The 14512-nt window shown below is 34.9% G+C and overlaps 1 pseudogene; it reads left to right on the top strand.

Moving 5' to 3' along the window:
* Positions 1-11506: 11506 nt before the first annotated feature.
* LOC145125251 (bZIP transcription factor 44 pseudogene) lies at positions 11507-12713 on the top strand (annotated as a pseudogene).
* Positions 12714-14512: the final 1799 nt, after the last annotated feature.

Here is a 14512-nt window from a genome sequence, read left to right as displayed (position 1 = left end):
GAATATTAAATTTGTAATTCCATGTAAAAGTGATAAAATGCCTTCTTTGAGACCATAAAAGTCAACCCTAAAGGAAAGGAAAGGAAAAAGGGTACAAAGGTAACTTATAGTGGACTTGAAAATGAAGCAATAGCAAAAACAATCAGCTTAGAAGGAGTTCATATGAAAAATCTACTTGGTTGCAAAGTTGGACAAAAATTAATAAAAAACTGATTTGAGAATTTGACAGCTACAACATGTCAAATTTGGAGCTTAATAAGTCGATATTCATAGATAAATATAAAGAACATTATAAATTAACGTTGTAGTCTACAAAACGAAGAGTACACTAGAAAAAGAATTAGACAAAATGGATATGTAATGAATGAGATATGGTCGTTTGAAGTTGGTTGTTCAAACACTTGAAATGCTATAATATTCCGACTTGCCATGTTCACAGCTGAATAACTCCCGTTCTAGACATATTCAGATGAAAAAAATAATATGGAACTTCTGGTACTCCTAACAAGATTTCTAACGATATAAAGTTTGCCCAAATCAGAGTTTGTATGGCCGATTTACAAGGTTGGATAGATAGGGAAAAATAATAAATTTTGCTGAGAAATTATCCTAAGACAAGGAAGTAAGTGTATATTGGCTATTTTTTGCATCAGCAAGACAAGTGAGAAGTCTATAAACTTACCGAATGAAAATGTACAAATGCAAATCCACTTGAGACATGAGTAAATTTGTCTCTCACAAGTCGAAGATCCTGTAAACACAAAAGGTATATTGTTTGGATTAAAGAGATTGAAAAATTATTAATTTGAAGTAAAAAACTAGAAAAAAAATATTATGCATATGATTGATGCATTGTTTTTTTATCTATTTGTTCGATGTAATAAATTCAGTTTTGAAATTCAAACCTCTTGTGTTCAATCGATGGTGAATCCAAGCATTGAATCTCAATCTTTGATTTTGATTTCTTTCCTATTTATAAAAAACTATGTTCTCTTTTTATAAAATAGAACCTAGAACTTAAGATATAGTAAGATTATAAGTTAACATGTATAATTACGTGTTTTAAATTCCAAATATATAGGAAAGTTTTATGGGTATAGAACAAATTTACATCATGTAACTCATCCTTCATTTTCTGTTTGAACATTACACAGTTGAATTAAAGAAGTGTGTTAGACTTGTAGAATTATCACTTAAACATAATCAACTATTCCTCCCTCTTCTTGATTTTAAGCAATCCACTCAAGTTGTAATTTGTATTATACTAAAGGCTAAACATATTTTTACTTGAAATTAAGGTCAAAAACATTTTAACAAACAGGTTATGTGCATGACGCAAACCATTAAGGATCAATGAATTCATATAGTAAAAAATGATGATTTTCGAACATTAAGGATATTTGGATGATTATCTAATCATAATAACCTTATAATAAACTAATTAAATTAATATGTTCATGGATGAACATGATGAATAATTTCAGATTAGTCGTAATCAATATGTTCATGGTTTAAGAATTATATTTATTCTTAAAAATTAAAACTAAGATTGGTTAAGAAAAAAAAAAAAACAAATATCAAAATCTAACAAAAACACTAATTCATCCCAAAAGAATATTATTGTTAAGAAACACTTTATACAGTCTGACAGAATACATTCTGCTAGAATACACTCTCGTTCTCAATGTTTTTTCATTTTCCACATAAGTGGCAGCCTCTTCAAGACCTAAATCCACAAAGAAAACAATATTAACTTTCAAATATTAAAAAATCAAGTGCATTTTAAGAGAATAAAAACTATAAATTTTGATAAAATGTAGTAGATATTAAAGAATTGTGATTTATTCTAATAGAATGTAATCCTCAAATCACTTGATCAAAAACCGAAGTGTATGAAGAAGTGTATTTACTTTTATCACTGCATGTGGCCTTTAATCAACTATAACAATTCAAAAAGGCCTCAAAGTTTCTAAGTCAAAAGCTCCCTTGTTCGATACAATCAAATTGCATTATAAATTAATAAAAAAATACCTAGTAATTTAAAATCATGTGAAATTTTAGTTAAATTGATTACTATCTACAACCATTAAAATGTACCTTTGATAAAAATTATATTCTATGAGAATGTCATGAAATCAAATTATAGAAATTTGCATTCTGTAAGAATTCTGCCATGAAAATAAGTTCTAGACATTCTTGAATCATTCTTGAATGTTGAGCAATCGTATCATGCATCAAAAATAAAAACTAAAAATTTGTGTTGAAAATTTGGCCCGAACAGACCCTGTTCAAGGGACTGTAAATCAGTCGTATTAGTCGAATCTGATTCATTTGTGTGTGAATACGATTAGTGATGGGTTTGAGCCATAAGAACTTTCTTATGTGCACATGCAAACCCTAATTCTTGGATCTAGGTTTCTCTAATTGAACATGCAAAGTATCCAAGACTTTCAATGCTAGATCTAGTGAATACAATTGAAACATAACATATGAAATCAGATCTAGATGAATACCTTTTGATTGCTTGCTTGAATCTTCTTGTTCTTGGAGCTCAGAGTCACAATTGTCACTCCTCTAATGGCTTACAAACACCAACTAGCAAGAGGTTGATTTGGAGTGAAAGGAGAGGTGTAGAAATCGGCTCTAGGGTTCCCAAGGAAGCAAGGTGGCCGATTTCTCCAACCCATAGGGTCTATTTATACTATGAGCTACTAGGGTTACATCCTTAACCCTAATTGAATAACTTAGGCCTTAAGCAATCCAAGGATCCTTCTAGAGTAAGGCTTGGACGAATTCAAGGAGCCTATACTCCTTAATTTCGGCCACCCCTAGTTCTATAAGGATTCATAGCCCAAAAACACAACTATCACACAGTTGACAGTTTAAGCCCCTTTATTTAATTAACCTCTTTTAGTCACCAAATTAATTCCTAATTAATTTATGACTAATATTAATTAAATAATATTATTATTCCTTTAATATATTATTCTTATAGTATATTAATTAATATAATAATATCTCTTCTCTCTTTATAAATAATCCTGTCAAGTTGCTGTGGTGAAGGCAACCCAAAAGGACCATGCACAACCGGGTCAAGTACTTACCAAATATAGTTACGGGCTTAGACACTAATCCAACAGTCTCCCACTTGGATAAGTCTAGTAACTATAAATGCAAACCTAATCCGATTAGCAATCGTAGCTCTCAAAGACGCTGTCAAACTCTGATCTTATCAGTAACCTGTCCTTCATATAAGGGATCGTATAATCCTCTGTTCTAGATATCGTGTGGACAATCACATGGAACATGGTCATACTTATTGTCCAGCAATTGGTTTCTCGATCTCAGATTCATTTGACATAGAACTTAATTGAACACATCAATTCAGTCCTGACCGGGCCTAGCACATAAGTCAAATCAAATCATCGAGGGGCCCTGTTATACCTTTTTTATCCTCTCAGGATAAAAGGAACAGATAAACTTCGACTTATATGCATCTATTATCCACTAATCAAATTATACACAACAATACGTTTTATAACATCAAGTTACTAATGCGTTTACACATTATCAATGCACAACCAATTAACAAACAATAAACCATATATCTACGTTTTAAGACCATATGATATTACCATCTTGCGATCACTCGTGATAAATTTCATGAAGTGATTCCAGCAAGTGTGGGTTTATTCCAATGCTCAAAACAAGTTCATAAGCACTCATGAATGTTGCAGCAAACTTTTGCTATGTCTAATACACTTTAGACAATCTACACACCAATTCATGACAATCTTCATTCGTATCTACTTCCAACATATGAACGACTGTGGACCGTTTGAATAATTCGATTATTATCAAATAATTCAATTATTCAAGAAGTCAAAACATGCAAAATGAAACAATAGGTAAAAGATTAACATAAGACAGTAACATGACTAATAAATAATACTCCTTTATTTAATCATCAAATGTTAATAACAACTAATCTATTACATGTTTCCAAACTATCTAATCTAAACTAATATCTTCCTTCAGCCCGATGCTCTTAGCGTGCTGCAAATGCTTAACCCTGCTCAGTCCCTTCGTAAGCGGATCTGCTGGGTTATCCTCTGACGATACCCTCTTTACTACGAGGAGTCCTTCTTCCACCCGATGTCGAATAAAGTGATATTTTCTGTCGATATGTCGAGATCTACCATGATCTCTTGGTTCCTTGGTTAAGGCAACCACTCCTTCATTATCACAGAAAATCTCCATAGGCTCCTTTATAGCTGGCACAACTCCAAGGTCTCCAATGAAGTTCTTCAGCCATATCGCCTCCTTTGACGCTTCGCTCGCCGCAATGTACTCTGATTCGCACGTTGAATCAGCTACGGTTTCCTACTTGGAACTCTTCCAAGTCACTGCTCCTCCATTGAGAGTAAAGATCCAGCCCGACTGCGAACGGTAGTTGTCCCTGTCGGTCTGAAAACTGGCGTCACTGTACCCTTTCACCTTTAAGTCATCACTCCCACCGAGGACTAGAAACCATTCCTTGGTCCTCCGAAGGTACTTAAGAATATTCTTGACTGCGATCCAATGCGCTCTGCCAGGGTTCCCTTGATATCTACTGACCATGCTCAAAGCGAAGGCTACATCAGGACGAGTACAAGTCATAGCATACATGATTGAGCCAACTGCGGAAGCGTATGGTACTCGGCTCATCTCTGCTATCTCGACCTCAGTACTCGGACTTTGAGTCTTACTCAACTTGGCATTACTCTGGATTGGTAACTCCCCTTTCTTCGAATTCTCCATACTAAAACGTTTTAGTACCTTGTCCAAGTAAGTATTCTATCTAAGTCCTATTAGTCTCTTACTTCTGACTCTTACTATCCTTATTCCCAGAATATAGGAAGCCTCTCCGAGGTCCTTCATAGCGAAGCACTTCCCGAGCCAGGACTTAACCTCCTGCAGTGTCGGGATATCGTTTCCTATGAGTAGTATGTCGCCGACATACAATTCGAGAAAGCTTACTACACTCCTACTGGCTTTGATATATACACATGATTCATCTTCGCTTCGCAGAAAACCAAACTCTTTGACCTTTTCGTCAAAACAAAGATTCCATCTGCGAGACGCCTGCTTAAGTCCATAAATGGACTTCTCAAGCTTACACACTCTGTTGGGATGCTTCGCATTGACAAAACCCTCTGGCTGATCCATGTAAACATCCTCAGCCAACTTCCCATTAAGGAAAGCGGTTTTGACATCCATCTGCCATATTTCATAGTCATGAAATGCAGCAATGGCCAGCATTACCCTGATAGACTTTATCTTCGCAACTGGTGAGAAGGTTTCGTCGTAGTCAACTCCAGGAGTTTGAGTGAAACCCTTCGCAACCAATCGCGCTTTATAAGTGTGCACGTTTCCATCCACGTCAGTCTTCTTCTTGAAGATCCACTTGTACCCGACCGTCTTACGACCTGGTACATTGTCAACCAAATTCCAAACTTGGTTGTCATACATGGATTGAATCTCGTTGTCCATAGCCTCTTTCCATTTTGCAGACTCTGGGCCTGCCATGACTTCCTTATAGCTGTTAGGTTCTTCCATATTCACCAGTGTACTATCACTAATGAACGTATCCCCTTCCATAGTAATATGAAAACCATAAAACTGGGGTGGAACACTAACCCTTTCGGAACGTCTAAGTGGTAAGGACTCGTCAGTCGGTTCAACCGGAGTTTCCTCCTCGGGTTGAGCGCCAGTGTTAGAGGTTCCTTCATCGCTCGATTCTTGAAGCTCTTCAAGATCGATTTGCCTCCCACTGTCTCCTTGGCTTATGAGTTCTCGCTCTCGGAAAACCCCTCTCCTCGCAACGAATACTACATTGTCACTCGGTCTGTAGAAGAGATATCCAAAGGATTTATGTGGGTAGCCAATGAAAATACATCGCTCACTACGAGGTTCGACTTTGTCGTGAGTTTCTCGTCTTACGAAAACTTCGCAACCCCAAACCTTGATATGTGCCAATGAGGGAGCCTTCCCTGTCCACATCTCGTAAGGTGTTTTGGCAACCTTCTTCGTAGGTACTAAGTTAAGGATATGGGCGGCAGTCTCTAAGGCATACCCCCAGAATGAGATAGGTAGTGAAGCACGACTCATCATGGAACGAACCATGTCCAGCAAGGTTCGATTACGCCTCTCAGCTACACCATTCAATTATGGTGTCCTAGGCGGCGTCAATTGTGAAACTATTCCACATTCCTTGAGGTAGTCATGGAACTCAAGACTTAGGTACTCTCCACCTCGATCAGATCGAAGCATCTTGATTTTCCTGCCCAACTGATTCTCTACTTCTTGTTTAAACTCTTTGAACTTTTCAAAGGTTTCTGACTTGTGCTTGATTAAGTAGATATACCCATATCTGCTATAATCGTCTGTGAAAGTCACATAGAAGCGATTCGCGTCCCTTGTGGTGGATCTAAAGGATCCACATACATCTGTATGTATGAGATCCAATAAATCCTCACCCCTCGCACAAGTGCCAGTGAAGGGTGACTTGGTCATCTTTCCAAGTAAACAAGACTCGCACACGTCATCGTCCCTAAGGTCGAATGACTCCAACACTCCATCCTTTTGGAGTTGGGCTATGCGTTTCTTGTTGACATGTCCTAGACGACAATGCCACAAGCATGCTTTATCCATACTATTGGAAGAATCCACACACTACACATCATTTCCTAAATTGTCTACAACCATCACAGTTTCATATATTCCATTACAAGGAAATGCTTCAAAATATAAACATTATTAAAATAAGCATAAATAGAACCCTTTTCATTATCAAATGAATATCTAAAACCTTGTTTATATAAACCATGAAATGAAATGATGTTTATAGCCATATCTGGCGAATAGCAACAATTATTCAAATTTAAATCTAAACCATTACTAAGCACTAAGGAATAAACTCTAATCTTGGTCACATGCGACGATCTTCTGTTTCCCATGATCAGATTCATCCTTCCACGCTCCACATCCCTATTTCCTTTTAGTCCCTGCAAATCAGAACATATGTGAAAACCACATCCTGTATCAAGAACCCAAGTAGCATGTGATAAATTATTAGATTTAATTGTGTAAATACCTGCGAAAGATGGCTTGATCTTTCCATCCTTGATGGCTTGCAGATATTCTGGGCAGCTTCTCTTCCAATGCCCTATCTTGTGGCAGTGGTGGCACTCTGCCTCTTTAGGGTTTGAGTTGGGTTTAGCAGAACCAACTTTGGTTCCACTAGAAGAGGTGCCATCTTGGGACTTTCCCTTGTCGTGGCCCCTTGAGGAGGCCTTCCTCTTCTTACCCTTCCCTTGCCCTATTGCCAAGACAGGGGCAGCAGCTGGAGTTGGAGGTGATGCAACAGATTTATCCTTGAGGTTGCTCTCAGCAGTTCTTAACAAGCCCTGAAGCTTGCTCAAGGAGACCTCTTCCTTATTCATGTGGTAGGTCATGCGGAACTGGCTATAGCAGGAAGGCAATGAGTGAAGGATGATGTCAATTGCCAGCTCTTCATGGAAGTTCACATTCAACTTCAGCAGGCGATCAACATATCTCTGCATCTTTTGTAGATGGGCAGTAAGGGACTCTCCATTGCTCATTATGGTAGTGATCATCGAAGTGATGATCTCATACCTCTCTTGCCTAGCGCTCTGGTGGTAACGTTCCAGCAGAACCTGATGCATCTCATAGGGGTACTTGTCCTCATAGGACTTTTGGAGTTCAGCAGTCATAGTCACGAGCATGATGCAATGGACTTTCGTGGCATCACGCTCGTAGGCCTCGTAGGCCGCGATCTCATCGGCAGTAGCAGTTTCGATATCAATATCCTTTAGCTTCCCGTCGAGGACATATTCTTTGTCCTCGTAGCGAGTGACCATGCGAATGTTGCGGATCCAATTACTGAAATTGGTCCCATCGAAGATCACTTTCCCACACAAGTTCATGAGTGAGAATGAACCAGAGGAGTTTAACCCAGAAGCGTTGTTGTTTGCGTTCGACATCTGAAAAGGACAAAGTTGATTAGAAATGAATTTCCCCAATTAATCACCCAAATGAGAAATTAGGGCTAGGAACCAACAACATTATTTACAAATTAGAAAGGGATGCCGTAATCTAACAAGTAAATAATTTGAAGGCAAGTGAATGTTGATTCACTAATTCTCCTCCATGAAAAACGAAAAAGAAATTAGGTTTTAAATGTATTGAAAACTCCTAGATCTTTTGAGATACATTGAACTTTTCAATGACATGTTTAAATCTCGATATGCCCCTCTCGTTTGTGACTGGGATGCCGAGGATCACAAAGTGGGTGTGAATAACCATGCAAATGTACATGGTGCCCTCATTGTTACAGTCACCTATTCGATGTGCTGGTTAACCACACACGCTCCATCGAACTATGACAAACAATGAGTCACCCTTTGCTACCATTGCTTAGAACCCAATTAATGTGCCAGTTATCCACACATGCTCCATTAACGTCTTAACAAGGGTACAAAGTGTAATTTCATGGAATTGCATCAATTCACTTTTGCCTAAAATAACTAAGATTGGGAATTTTATGAAAACGTTTTAGTTACTTTATATAGATTCATTATACTTTTAATGAGGAAAGGTTTGCCCGATCCTACCCGTTCGGCTAACGACCCTCCACCAATCAAGGAAGCGGTGGGTGAGAATGGACACCCATTAAACGGCCATTTTATAGGCCATAATCTTATACCCCCCTTATAGATCGACTTCGTGAATGAGGCCTACTAACGGTAAGACTAGCATTTAAGTTATACGTATATATATTAATCTTATAATACTATAAGTATAAGGTTGAATTTTTAAAACTTGTAAAATTCTAAGGTTTGAAATTTAAAAGGTCCAAATTAAAACTTTTAATCACAAAACTTTAAATTTCAAAACTTGAGGACAAGTTTTGAACTTTTCAAAACATAAATGATCAAATAGCAAATAATATAAATCAACTAATTAATTTAGTGATTATCTAAATTTGACCTAGTCAATATTACTTGCAAGACAATCCACCAATTAATTCAAATAATCAATTATTATCACATAAGGAAATTATTATTTAACTAAATGGTAATTATCTTTTGTTTTGTCAAGGATATAGTCAAATATATGATAAAATTCGTATTTTATTGACCCAAAACGATTAAGGCAAGAATCCTCAAGCAAACCAACAAGAAATCCCGAAAATCACTCTGACAGACGCTTGGACTCGCCGAGTTCATGCTACTCGCCGAGTCCACAATGGGACTCGTCGAGTCTGTCAGTCAGGGGCACAAAAAATCGATTTTTCATGGCAAGAACAATCAAACAAAGCATCAATTCAATAGAAATCAATCTAAGCTCTGATACCACTGATGGGTTTGAGCCATAAGAACTTTCCTTTGTGCACATGCAAACCCTAATGCTTGGATCTAGGTTTCTCTAATTGAACATGCAAAGTATCCAAGACTTTCAATGCTAGATTTAGTGTATACAATTGAAACATAACATATGAAATCAGATCTAGATGAATACCTTTTGATTGCTTGCTTGAATCTTCTTGTTCTTGGAGCTTAGAGTCACAATTGTCACTCCTCTAATGGCTTACAAACACCAACTAGCAAGAAGTTGATTTGGAGTGAGAGGAGAGGTGTAGAAATCGCTCTAGGATTCCCAAGGAAGCAAGGTGGCCGATTTCTCCAACCCATAGGGTCTATTTATACTATGAGCTACTAGGGTTACATCCTTAACCCTAATTGAATAACTTAGGCCTTAAGCAATCCAAGGATCCTTCTAGAGTAAGGCTTGGACGAATTCAAGGAGCCCATACTCCTTAATTTCGGCCACCCCTAGTTCTATAAGGATTCATAGCCCAAAAACACAACTATCACACAGTTGACAGTTTAAGCCCCTTTATTCAATTAACCTCTTTTAGTCACCAAATTAATTCCTAATTAATTTATGACTAATATTAATTAAATAATATTATTATTCATTTAATATATTATTCTCATAATATATTAATTAATATAATAATATCTCTTCTCTCTTTATAAATCACCCTGTCAAGTTGCTGTGGTGAAGGCAACTCAAAAGGACCATGCACAACCGGGTCAAGTACTTACCAAATATAGTTACGGGCTTAGACACTAATCCAACAATTAGGAGAGTGAAAATTGTACAACGGTTAAAAAAAATAATAATTAAATAATCTCATATATATATATATATATATATATATATATATATATATATATATATATATATACATACACACATACACACGAAGGAGAGTGAAAATTGATGAGCGTTTTTAAAATGATTAATGTGACTTAATAATGAAAAATCATATACTTGATTATAACTATAATTACACGAATAGTTATGCAAATTACAACTAGGTGTGAGACACATGTATTACATGGGTTAAATAAAAAAATTAAATATCAAAATGTAGAAATTAAGTATTTTTTAAAAATTAAATTTTAAAATAAGGAAGGAAAAAACATATTTATTGCAATTTATGATCATATTTATTACATTTAATACTTTATTTATATATTATATGTATTATGTGGCTTTTTAATTTTAAAAATTAAAAAAACCTAGAAATTGACATGTGGATACTATTAATTTCAAAAATACCACAAAACGACAAGTATTAAAACTTATGAGAGATTGACATGTGGCAAAATGGATTTTCATTTATTAGAGCAGATTAGAATCATCCTCGTACAAAATTGAGTCCAAATGTGAACCATAAAGATATCATTAATGTTTGTCAACAAAATCTTCTTTTAATATAAAAATGCATAAGGTTTGAAGCAATCGACTCTAATATGTTTGTTCCTTATCTTATATTCTATGAATTTAACAATTCAAAACCAAAATTGCATTCGATAAATGCTTAGTTTAGAAATTCTACAAAAAGATAAAAAAAATATCGTTAAGTATTAAAAACGCTGATTAGCTTTTGAAATAGAACAAAATCCATGGCTCCAAGTCGATTGATTGATACGAAGAACATAATATGTGCTTTTGTGTGTCTCCCTTGTGTTGGCGGTGGTGTGTGAATATGATTAGGAACAGACGAAAGATACCTTAGGGTTTATACATGGAGATGACGGTGGTGGTGGTATAGGAGTCGATTGATGGTCTGGCCGGCGTTTTTAGAGAAATAAGAGTAACGGGTGGTGGTGTTTATAGGTGGCGTCGGGTTTTAATAGGTAAATAAAACCGATCCCTTGAATAAAGGGATATCAATTGTTAATTTTGGATATTAATTAATACATATATATATATATAATACTATTAATCTACCCTTATTAATTTAATTAATGATTATTTTATTGTCAAATTTTTATTGGTGCATACATACATACATACAATAGTTGTAGAAAATATATATATATATATATATATTCCGTTTCCTTTTGCTAATCTTTCCTATAAATGCTAACAACGATCCTTCCCTAGTCTCTTCCCTTTCTCTATCTCCTCTTCCCCACATCCTTTATCTCCATCTCCATTCTTTGTTCTTGTGGAAGTCTGTTTCCTTTAAATTCAAGCTTACCAAAAGCCTGTCTTTAAAATCAAATATTCTTGGCCTCTTGTCTTTCAATTCCCCAATTATAATCTGGGGTTTTGCAAGCCCCTCTTGTTCTTTTCATCTTTCCGACTTCCTTCTTTCCTGAAGGGGTTTTTAGCCAAGATTCATGTTTAATTTATTCTCCTTAATGTTTGAAATACATGTCTCAAATTCTTAGTGAACTGTTTACTTCCGGGTGTATGATCAATTCCACTTATTGGCGCAGAACCCATCTAGTTCAATCTTTCTCAGTTGTCTTCCTCTACTGGTTTTATTACATTTCATGATTCTTCCTCTATAAACTAACCCCTATATAAATCTATCGTTCTATATCTATCTATATTTAGATCTATAAGTAATCATATAATTAAACTAAACCTTAATTACCTCTGGGTCTTGTCATTTCTCTCTCAAAATCTTCAGTTTTAAGTTTCCTGATTAAAGTTTCCACTTTTAGTAATTTTCATGGCTTCCTCTAGTGGCACAACGACGTCGTCTGGTGGTTCAGATCTTCAAGGAGAAATGGATCAAAGGAAAAGGAGAAGAATGATTTCTAACAGAGAATCAGCAAGAAGATCGAGGATGAGGAAGCAAAAGCACATGGACGATTTGATGACTCAGCTGAGTCAACTCAGGAAGGAGAATAACCAGGTAATGTCTAGTATCAGTATGATCACACAGCATTTTATGAGTGTGGAGGCTGAGAACTCGGTGCTGAGAGCTCAGGTGGCGGAGCTCAGCCATCGGCTTCACTCTCTCAACGAGATCATTGCCGTCATGAAACAACCAATTGACGCCGGAAGTGGGTTTGCGGAGGAACAGTACGTGGGAAGTGACACTGAGTTCGGCGACGAGTTTATCAACAACTCACTGAGTTTTCTTTACGCCTGTCAACCTATCTTGGCTTCTGCTGACATGATTATGTACTGAGTTGAAAGAAGTTTGGGATGAAGGGAGAAAGTGTCCACTTTCTAAACTTATAAGATCAAGGTGGTAATTTTAGCATGAAATTCGGAAACATCATTGATGGAATTGATTGAATGATGGGATCAAAATATTGGCATTTATAGGGGGTAGGGGGAGGGGGAGGGGGGGGGGGGGGGTATGTGTATGTAATCATTAGGATGTTGATGTTTGTTTTGTAAGTTTGTAACTCTAATGTATGAGATTGATAATGATATAATTAAGTTCTATATAATGCGTAGTCGGTTGTTATTCAGATAATTTTTATTTTTCTGACGTACCATATTATATATTTTTGTACTCGAAGCATGTGTTTTTAATTGATTTCCATATAATTTAGTTAAATCAATTCATTACTTATTGAAACATCCAACAGCTACGAAAAAATAACACAAATGTTGTCTCCAATACAAAAAAAGTTAAAATCATAAATATATATTGCGTTTAATTGGGTTTTAAAGTCTTAATCTCGTTATTGCAAAACAGATTTTGATCATGCTAGGACCAATTCTTAAGGCGATCTTATGAACCAAATTAGGATAGTAATATCTTATCTTGATTCAGTCTCACATGTGTAGTTTTTATGTAATACTCAAGTCTTTAATTTAAACTCTAAAAAGTTCTTTATTAATACCATGTTGAATCTAGAAAAATTATCTATTTATCTTGAAATCAAGCTTGAATATTTCATCAATTCCATTTGGGATCGAGCATTGCAGATTGTCAAAAACCTGATAAATTATTATAAATTCTTCAATTTATCTCGAATTATATAGAGTATTACAACACAAATTTGTCACCTTGTGATCTTATGCCCTTATGGTCATGATGATCTTATTATTAGTAGTATTTTGCTTAAGTTATATTCTTAATTGGTGCAATTTTCATCGATTCTGTCATCGATATAATAACCAATATTAATCTATACTGATAACTATACAAACAATACATTGAGAACAAATTTGGAAACCAATTTATTTTGGTTAGATTTTCCGATCTATATCTTATCTACCTAGTCATGAGCTTGTAAATTTAAAAAGACAATAAATAACATTTCTATCTTAACAACCTTTGTGGATACATTTATTTTTAAAAAAAAATTAGTATAACCAAATTGTGACTATTACTTACATAAGAAAACTAATTATAATTTTTAGATAACGTAAATGTTTAGACACTATTTGTTTGCTCGAAAATTATTTTTCTGAAAGATATAAATGTAACATTTAATGTTGAAATATAAATATGTGACATCATAGCGTGTTTATTTTATAAATAACATTCAAAATTCATATATGAACAACCACAAACTTTCAGTATAAAATACAGAGCTAAAATATACTCAATTACCAATAAATAAATCACTAATATTAGGCGGTGTATTTTGTTGAGAAAAAAAATATTCCTGTAATTCTAAAAAAAAAAAAAAAAGAAAAAAAAAACTCCTATAATTATTTGATTATTTTCAGGTACTTTTGATTTTATTTTAAGACGTTTGGTTTTTTATATAATTTTTCTTTAGCTGAGTTCTTAAATTGTTTTATTCTAATCTAAATTTATAAAAGGTCACGTTCTATTGAATTACTTAAAACTAACTATAACAACTTTATGTCATTAAAATCAATTTTATAATAAATATATATATTAATTAACGTATTTAGCACATGTAATCAGGTTGCCCGTGCAAGAGGCATGACACAAAGCCATGTGAAGAGGATCATTAAAGAATCATTAGATTCCGTGTCTACCCTTAATTTTACCCTTTAGTTAAATACTAATAATAACAAAATGGCCTTCAATTTACCAGTATCAACTTGTTAACAAATATGATATTTTTTAAAAAGGTGAGGGTTTAAGTCCTACGAAGAAAAAAAGAAAAAAAAAGTAATTTAGTATGTGATAATTAACGGTTCA

This window comes from Lactuca virosa, chromosome 7 (genome assembly GCF_052849685.1).
Source record: "Lactuca virosa cultivar CGN04683 chromosome 7, Lactuca_virosa_CGN04683_v6, whole genome shotgun sequence".
NCBI classification, from domain to species: Eukaryota; Viridiplantae; Streptophyta; class Magnoliopsida; order Asterales; family Asteraceae; genus Lactuca; species Lactuca virosa.
Note: the sequence above shows the minus strand (reverse complement) of the source record. Positions and strands in the feature narration are given on the sequence as shown.